Here is a 7,908-nt window from a genome sequence, read left to right as displayed (position 1 = left end):
CACAAGAAAGCGGCCATGTCACTCGGGTCTGGGTGACACAACACACTCTTCTGTTCAACAGCAGGCCCCGACAGCTTTCACTGGTTTACCCCTGCCGCATCATACAGGTGCCCTGCCCATCCCTTAGAACGCATTCAATCATCCCACTATCCTTTCGCAACACCTCTCCACTCGTTCCTATCACCAACAAGAGCTCTAGCTTCCACTACATTTAGACCTCTTTGCTCCAGTGCACTCACAACACCATCCATCCATGTCAACCACGGCCTTCTTCTTGGTCTCCTTCCATTTACTTCTGCTCTGTAGATCATCTTCAACATTCACTCCTCATCCATCCTCTACATGTGTCCAAACCAACCGAGTACTCTCTTATCCACACGCTTGCTCAGTTCCACTACTACTACTCCAGTTCTCTCTCACAATTTCATTTCTCAATCTATCCAATCTTGTCACTCCTAACATACTCCTCAAACACTTTATCTCAAAAACATTTAATGTCCTTCTCAAATCTTCGTTCAGGCTCCAAGTCTCTGCACCATAAAACACAGTTGGCATAATCACACTCTCATACAGTCCCCTCTTAACATCCATACTCATACTCTTGTTGCTTATCACTCTGCTCAGAGAACCCAAAACCTTGCATCCTCGATTCACTCCGTGCAATACTTCACACTCCTTTCCACCATCTGCAGCCACATCACAGCCAAAGTACCTAAAGCTTTCAACTTCTTCCAGCACATGGCCATGCAACCTTATTTCTAACGCCATGCCCATCACGTGAACACTTCATCACCTTACTCTTCTTAACATTCACACATAACTTACGCCTATCACACACTACACTACACACAAACTCCATTAACAACAGTAGAAAAGATACTGCAAAAAAAAAGAATGGTATTTATTTTGATAAAAAAATTAAAGAGAGAAAAATGTCATTCAACTCTGCCATCAGATAACATGAATCACAGAACTGTATTATTTATACAATATTGTATTACAATTTTTATTGGCGAGATTATCTATCGATGTACTGTATATGCAGTGTGATTATTTTTCTTATTTTGACATTAGGTGATGTGGAAAATCGTTTGCAATCAGTATTTATCCAAATTTTGTTGAGTTTAGTTTATATATATATACAGGGAGTGCAGAATTATTAGGCAAATGAGTATTTTGACCACATCATCCTCTTTATGCATGTTGTCTTACTCCAAGCTGTATAGGCTCGAAAGCCTACTACCAATTAAGCATATCAGGTGATGTGCATCTCTGTAATGAGAAGGGGTGTGGTCTAATGACATCAACACCCTATATCAGGTGTGCATAATTATTAGGCAACTTCCTTTCCTTTGGCAAAATGGGTCAGAAGAGGGACTTGACAGGCTCTGAAAAGTCAAAAATAGTGAGATATCTTGCAGAGGGATGCAGCACTCTTAAAATTGCCAAGCTTCTGAAGCGTGATCATCGAACAATCAAGCGTTACATTCAAAATAGTCAACAGGGTCGCAAGAAGCGTGTAGAAAAACCAAGGCGCAAAATAACTGCCCGTGAACTGAGAAAAGTCAAGCGTACAGCTGCCAAGATGCCACTTGCCACCAGTTTTGCCATATTTCAGAGCTGCAACATCACTGGAGTGCCCAAAAGCACAAGGTGTGCAATACTCAGAGACATGGCCAAGGTAAGAAAGGCTGAAAAACGACCACCACTGAACAAGACACACAAGCTGAAACGTCAAGACTGGGCCAAGAAAAATCTCAAGACGGATTTTTCTAAGGTTTTATGGACTGATGAAATGAGAGTGAGTCTTGATGGGCCAGATGGATGGGCCCGTGGCTGGATCGGTAAAGGGCAGAGAGCTCCAGTCCGCCTCAGACGCCAGCAAGGTGGAGGTGGGGTACTGGTATGGGCTGGTATCATCAAAGATGAGCTTGTGGGGCCTTTTCGGGTTGAGGATGGACTCAAGCTCAACTCCCAGTCCTACTGCCAGTTTCTGGGAGACACCTTCTTCAAGCAGTGGTACAGGAAGAAGTCCGCATCCTTCAAGAAAAACATGATTTTCATGCAGGACAACGCTCCATCACACGCATCCAAGTACTCCACAGCGTGGCTGTCAAGAAAGGGTCTAAAAGAAGAAAAACTAATGACATGGCCTCCTTGTTCACCTGATCTGAACCCCATAGAGAACCTGTGGTCCCTCATCAAATGTGAGATTTACAAGGAGGGAAAACAGTACACCTCTCTGAACAGTGTCTGGGAGGCTGTGGTTGCTGCTGCACGCAATGTTGATCGTGAACAGATCAAAGCACTGACAGAATCCATGGATGGCAGGCTTTTGAGTGTCCTTGCAAAGAAAGGTGGCTATATTGGTCACTGATTTGTTTTTGTTTTGTTTTTGAATGTCAGAAATGTATATTTGTGAATGTTGAGCTGTTATATTGGTTTCCCTGATGAAAATAAATAATTGAAATGGGTATACATTTGTTTTTTGTTAAGTTGCCTAATAATTATGCACAGTAATAGTCACCTGCACACACAGATATCCTCCTAAAATAGCTAAAACTAAAAAAGCCCCACTCCAACTTCCAAAATATTCAGCTTTGATATTAATGAGACTTTTGGGTTCATTAAGAACATGGTTGTTGTTCAATAATAAAATTAATCCTCAAAAATACAACTTGCCTAATAATTTTGCACTCCCTGTATATATATATATATAACCCCCTAAAATAATTTGAATATCATTGCTGATCGAAGTTGAGCAAAATCAAAGGGAACCAAATAAAATAAATTAATAACTTCAGATTTCTCCAATAATCTTCTGGATGAATGGATTTAATTGACCATGGAGAAAAATACAACTGTCACAGACCAGAAACGGACACAGGACACATTAGCGCTCGTTTCTCAGTTTTTATTGAAAAAAGAGGGAGAGTAAGTCTTGCTTCCACGATCCGATGGCTGACGGACAACAGGAGCGAGTGGTGTGGAAGTGGCACTTCCGTGTCTGGCGAGGGTGATCGGAGACAGGCGGGAATAGCAAGTTGTTGGCCGGGACTGGAGATCAAAGGCGATGTCGAGTTTGTAAGCGAGTTCGGTAGCAGGAGGCAGGCAGGTAACGGGGCAAAACAGGTCAGGTAACAGGCAGGCAGAACGGGGCGGAGTCAGGTCCGGAAACCGGTTGGCAACAATGATCGGGGAGAAAAAAGCAGGGCAGAAACGGAGTTGGACGAAAAGGCTTACTGAGCTGAAGGCAACAGTCCGCATAACGATCTGACGGCTTCCAAGAGGAAGCCGGGGGTTAAAAAGAGAGTGTCCACCAATCAGCTGTTCGGGCTGTTGGCGACAATCAAGCCGTCGCAGGTGCTCTCAATCGGCAATCATGACAACAACAAATCAAGTATAAATCAAAAAAGACCTGGTAGTAATAATAATTAATATACATTTTTCATAAAGGGCATGACAGGCTAAAAAGAAACCATGTGGGGGCACTAGAAAAGAAAGGCTCAACCACATAGGCCTAATTGGATACAACATCTCAAATAAATCTATCAATAAATATTATAAATATAAATGATTTACTATTGGACACCTGTAAAGACGTCTTTCATCACTGTGCACAGTTGTTTGTTATTTTGGCTCAGCATTTATTGTTTTGATTATTAATTTGTTATTTTCATGATTTGTCACTATTGGCAATTTATGTTGCTGTTATTTGACATCCCTTAGAGCTGAGGAGATTTAGTAAGAATAAAAGACTTGAGGGAGGACCTTTTAGAACAGGTTGGGATATCTTATTTGAGGGTTTGGGTTTTCTCCTGTTCTCCTTGCAAGTTCAAAAATCCATTGTTGTCTTCTCTCTCTTAATTTAAGTGACATATTTAGAAACTTATCATTTTGGTCCTTCAAACTATATATGAACCAGCACCTAAGGATCAATTATTTAAAAAAATATATATTAGAGACAATAATTGCTGAAATCTATTATAGTTATACCAAGAATATATTGTTTTCAAATATCAGTTCTCTCAGCCAGTCATGTATCTCAGGACATTTCCCCATTCAAAGGGGCACACGATGAACATATGATGACAGTTCAACCATTCATCTTGAGGACCGGGCTGAAAAAATGGCCACTTAACTGTCGTTTTATCAAACCGGAGCGTGCGCGGATTAAACCTACCGAGAGATCACCTCTCGATGGGCTATAATGCAATAAAATATTCAATTTCAACAGACTGATACTATAACGTCACACGCTCTACTGATTTTCCACTGACGTTGGAAATGATTATTAGACTGGGCGGGGGGTTCAGGGGCGAGAGTGGACAAGGCGATAACACAACAAAACAACCATACCCCCCAACTCAGCGTTGCACCTTACCCTATCCCTATTTGTCTGTTTTTTTTCATTGCCTCCCCTCAACCTTTCAGAAAGACTGCCCAACAAATTATCCACTTTGCCCGCAATATTCTCGCGGCTTATTGCTGACCTTCGCAATTAGAGCCTTAGTGTCGTTAGCCCCCATTAAGCTAACAATAGATCCTGGCAGCAAGGACACTTTGGTAAATAACACATCTGAGAAAATGTGACTATAGTGGAGAGGTAGCGCTTGAATCACAAAAGAAAAACTGACAAGAAGACTTTTGCATTCACTTAAAAACTACCTACACCCTTTTTTTTTTAATTTTGTGTTTTATTGACTACTTTTTTTTTTGCTTTTTTAATGTATTTGACTTGAATTTTATAAATAGATTTCCCTTATAATGACCTTTTTGGGTCTGTTTTCCGAATATATGCATATTTTTTTTAGAAGTCACGACTGCCAGAATGCAAAATAGTTGTTTAACATCCCAGTATTTTAGAACAGCTTGGATAAGTTCCCAGCGCCGTATCATTGACATTCATGCCCATCTTCACAGCTCTTTTAAAACCCTCAAATGCATCTTGATGAATAAGTAAGACATTGTAATTATCAGGCCTTGTCATTTTATGGACTGTATTTTTGTTACCCGTTATTCAATGTCCTCTATGGAGCGCCTTTTGTTAGTTACCTTGTCCCCATTAAAAACTGTCAACTGTCTGCATTTAGTATCACTGTGCTTATTATAGTAAATTTATTTTGAAAAAAAAAAAAGGACAGGACATTACTGTAGTGCTTCTTTCCGCCGCTACAGGCATTTGGTGCTGTGAGGGGTCACCCAGCATCCACCCCAGAGAGAAACCGCTTCCTTTTCCTAGCTTATGAGTAAAGATTCTAGCGCGTTAAGAACTTTGACATTTTTATAGTTGAATATATCTTTCATCCATTCAATATTGTTATTGTAAAGTGTAAAGAAGAGGCGAGCCGTTTCATTTGAAATTAAAGTGGAATAAGAAAGCTTGATGCGGTTGAGAAAATGGTTGGATCGCTTTTTTTCATCCACTCTCTAACACGGAGGAGGACCTCTTGAAGCACATCTTCCAAAAGTAAGTTAAACTCAACTGTATTTATCTTTATAGTGCATATCATTTTAGGAAATGTTTATTTTTTAATACAAAACAATACAGATCACTTATACAAGCCTTAAACATACTTATATAAACCTTAAACGTACAAAATATTGCACAGTAACTTGAAAAGTAGTCATAAAAAACATTTCATTTTAATTTCAATACACTTCTGTAGTGTGAGGAATTTACAGAACAGAAAGAACACTTCTAGATGTTTTCAAACATTTTCCGAGGGAAATGAGACGGGAAACGGAGCCGCAACCACACAATTACTTCCACTCTGTTAGCGGCCATGGCATTTCCTATCTCATCCGAGTGTTGCTTACATTTGACGGACACACAAATAAAAACATGATCTCACCCTCGATGCGTCATCGTCACAGCCGCTTCGTTTCAATCGCACGGAGTTTGATACCGCCGTCAAGACGCCTCTTGGGCTTCTCGGAGTGAGCCGCCGCCGAATTTTGGGTCGTTTGATCTCTGTCGTTGTCCCCCCAAGACATTATTGTGTAACACCGTACGAGCAGAAGGATCCGAGGAAGATATTCATGAATATTAGATTGGATCAAAACAGCCCGTTGCTCTCAGACTTGGAGCTCCAGGGTCAATCCATCCCCGTTCCTTTGATTTCGAGCTTCCACTCGGATAGAGCAGGTATGGTTAGAATAACGCTTGCGGAGTAACTGAATACATGTGACAGCGTTATGTGACCAGGATAAAAAACAAGTTTTATTGCATTCCTAATCAAATTACAGGTATACTTAGTAAAGAAGGATTACTTTGCAGGACTACCATTTTATTTAAAAGTTTATTGGTACCACTTACCTACAAATGTCTCTCCGTACAAAGGTTATAGGTTACAAAGTACCTAAACGGGGTAATATTGCCTCTAGTTACAAAGGCGTTTCAGGGTATGAAGTCAAAAAAACATTACAGTACGCGCTGCCTTTCACCGCTCCTGTAGTTCTACTTGGCAACTGATGCGTATGCTTGAATCCAGGCATGCTCTCCTTGTCCCCTTCCTACTCTGTAGACACCCGGAAAACTGATGCGTATGCATGAATCCTGGCATGCTCTTCCTGTCCGCAGTTAAATTTAAAAGATAAAGGAATATTTTTATTGTTTTTTATCATTTGTTTATTTTTTACATTATGTGCCTCTTGTTGTATGTTTATTGGGTGGTAATCTAATTTTATCATGTAGTGGTTTCATGTTCTGATGCTCTTTCATGATGGATTAAAAAAAGTATCATGAATGTAAATGATTAGCACATTTACATTCAAAAGATGTCTCTACTTACAAATGTTTCAGGTTAGAAAGCTACTCCTGGAACAAATTCAATTCGTTAGTAGAGGTACCATTGTATATTTACGTATACATAATGTACTGATAGATTAATTGTGTCCAGGGGTGATTTGAGGTTTACAGCTTTGGGGGTGCCAAGCACCCAGGGTGCCTGGCTCGTTAAAAACTTTAAGTAATTTAGGATCAATCAACACTGTTCAGTAGTGTCTCTTCCCATTTGCAAACATCACATCTATCTTTGTGGTTAGCAGAAACACTATTACTACGCAATGCCCAGTTTTTAATCATTTATTTCTTATAAAGTACACACACATACAGAAGAAGGATGGAACTTGTTAGACAATGATAATTTACACAGACGCAACAATTAGGCTAGGTCAAAATTACCAAAAAGAGGACTAATATCTATTAATGATAACAAAGTCATGTTATTGGGCGGTATAATAGTTGTTAAACATAACCACTGTATAAAATAGTCTCAACGTAATACACCTGAGCCTCCACAGACTCCGCCCCTATGCCGCTAGTGACACAAGCCAAGAGGAGTGTGAAGGGGTGCGAGAGTGGTGCTAGGAATTAAACAGACCGAACCATTTCAAGGTGGAGTGGGGGGTTTTGGGGGTTTTTAAGGGTTATTGTTCTATCTTCGTTATTCATTATCCATTATCCGTTATCGGTCAGTTCATAAAACGCTACAAAGCCTAGGAGCCGGGACACTTACTCTCAGCCAAAAGGCCAAGCTAAGGTCCTAGCCCTAAAGCCTTGCTGCGATCATTGCGAATGCACCGTTCCCGGAGGTACTGCAATACCGGGCTGATGCGTGGAGTGGACAGAGCAAGCTCTTATTCCATCTCCGGAATGCAAAAAGTAGACTAAAGAACATTTTGTTAGCGTGGATCCATTCTCCCGAGTATTTCTGACTTAGCGTTGTTCACATTTTTTGGTTTTGCTTTTTTTCCCCAGTGTTTTCATCACATTTATTCCTATCCTGTCCTTCATTAAGGAAGAGTTTAAAAATTGCTTTCATTTTTGGGGGTCCATGGGTTGAATTTGGGGTGTGCTCAAATTTTGCCCACAATTGAGTCGATCATTTGTCAGTAAGAGCTAGC

At 40.4% G+C, this 7,908-nt stretch overlaps 1 pseudogene; it reads right to left on the bottom strand.

The window, feature by feature from the left end:
- Nucleotides 1-7,574: 7,574 nt before the first annotated feature.
- Nucleotides 7,575-7,694, bottom strand: LOC148351599 (U2 spliceosomal RNA; annotated as a pseudogene).
- Between the last annotated feature and the right edge of the window lie 214 nt (nt 7,695-7,908).

This window comes from Urocampus carinirostris, chromosome 15 (assembly GCF_059441175.1).
Source record: "Urocampus carinirostris isolate Australia breed hairy pipefish chromosome 15, RoL_Ucar_1.0, whole genome shotgun sequence".
NCBI classification, from domain to species: Eukaryota; Metazoa; Chordata; class Actinopteri; order Syngnathiformes; family Syngnathidae; genus Urocampus; species Urocampus carinirostris.
Note: the sequence above shows the minus strand (reverse complement) of the source record. Positions and strands in the feature narration are given on the sequence as shown.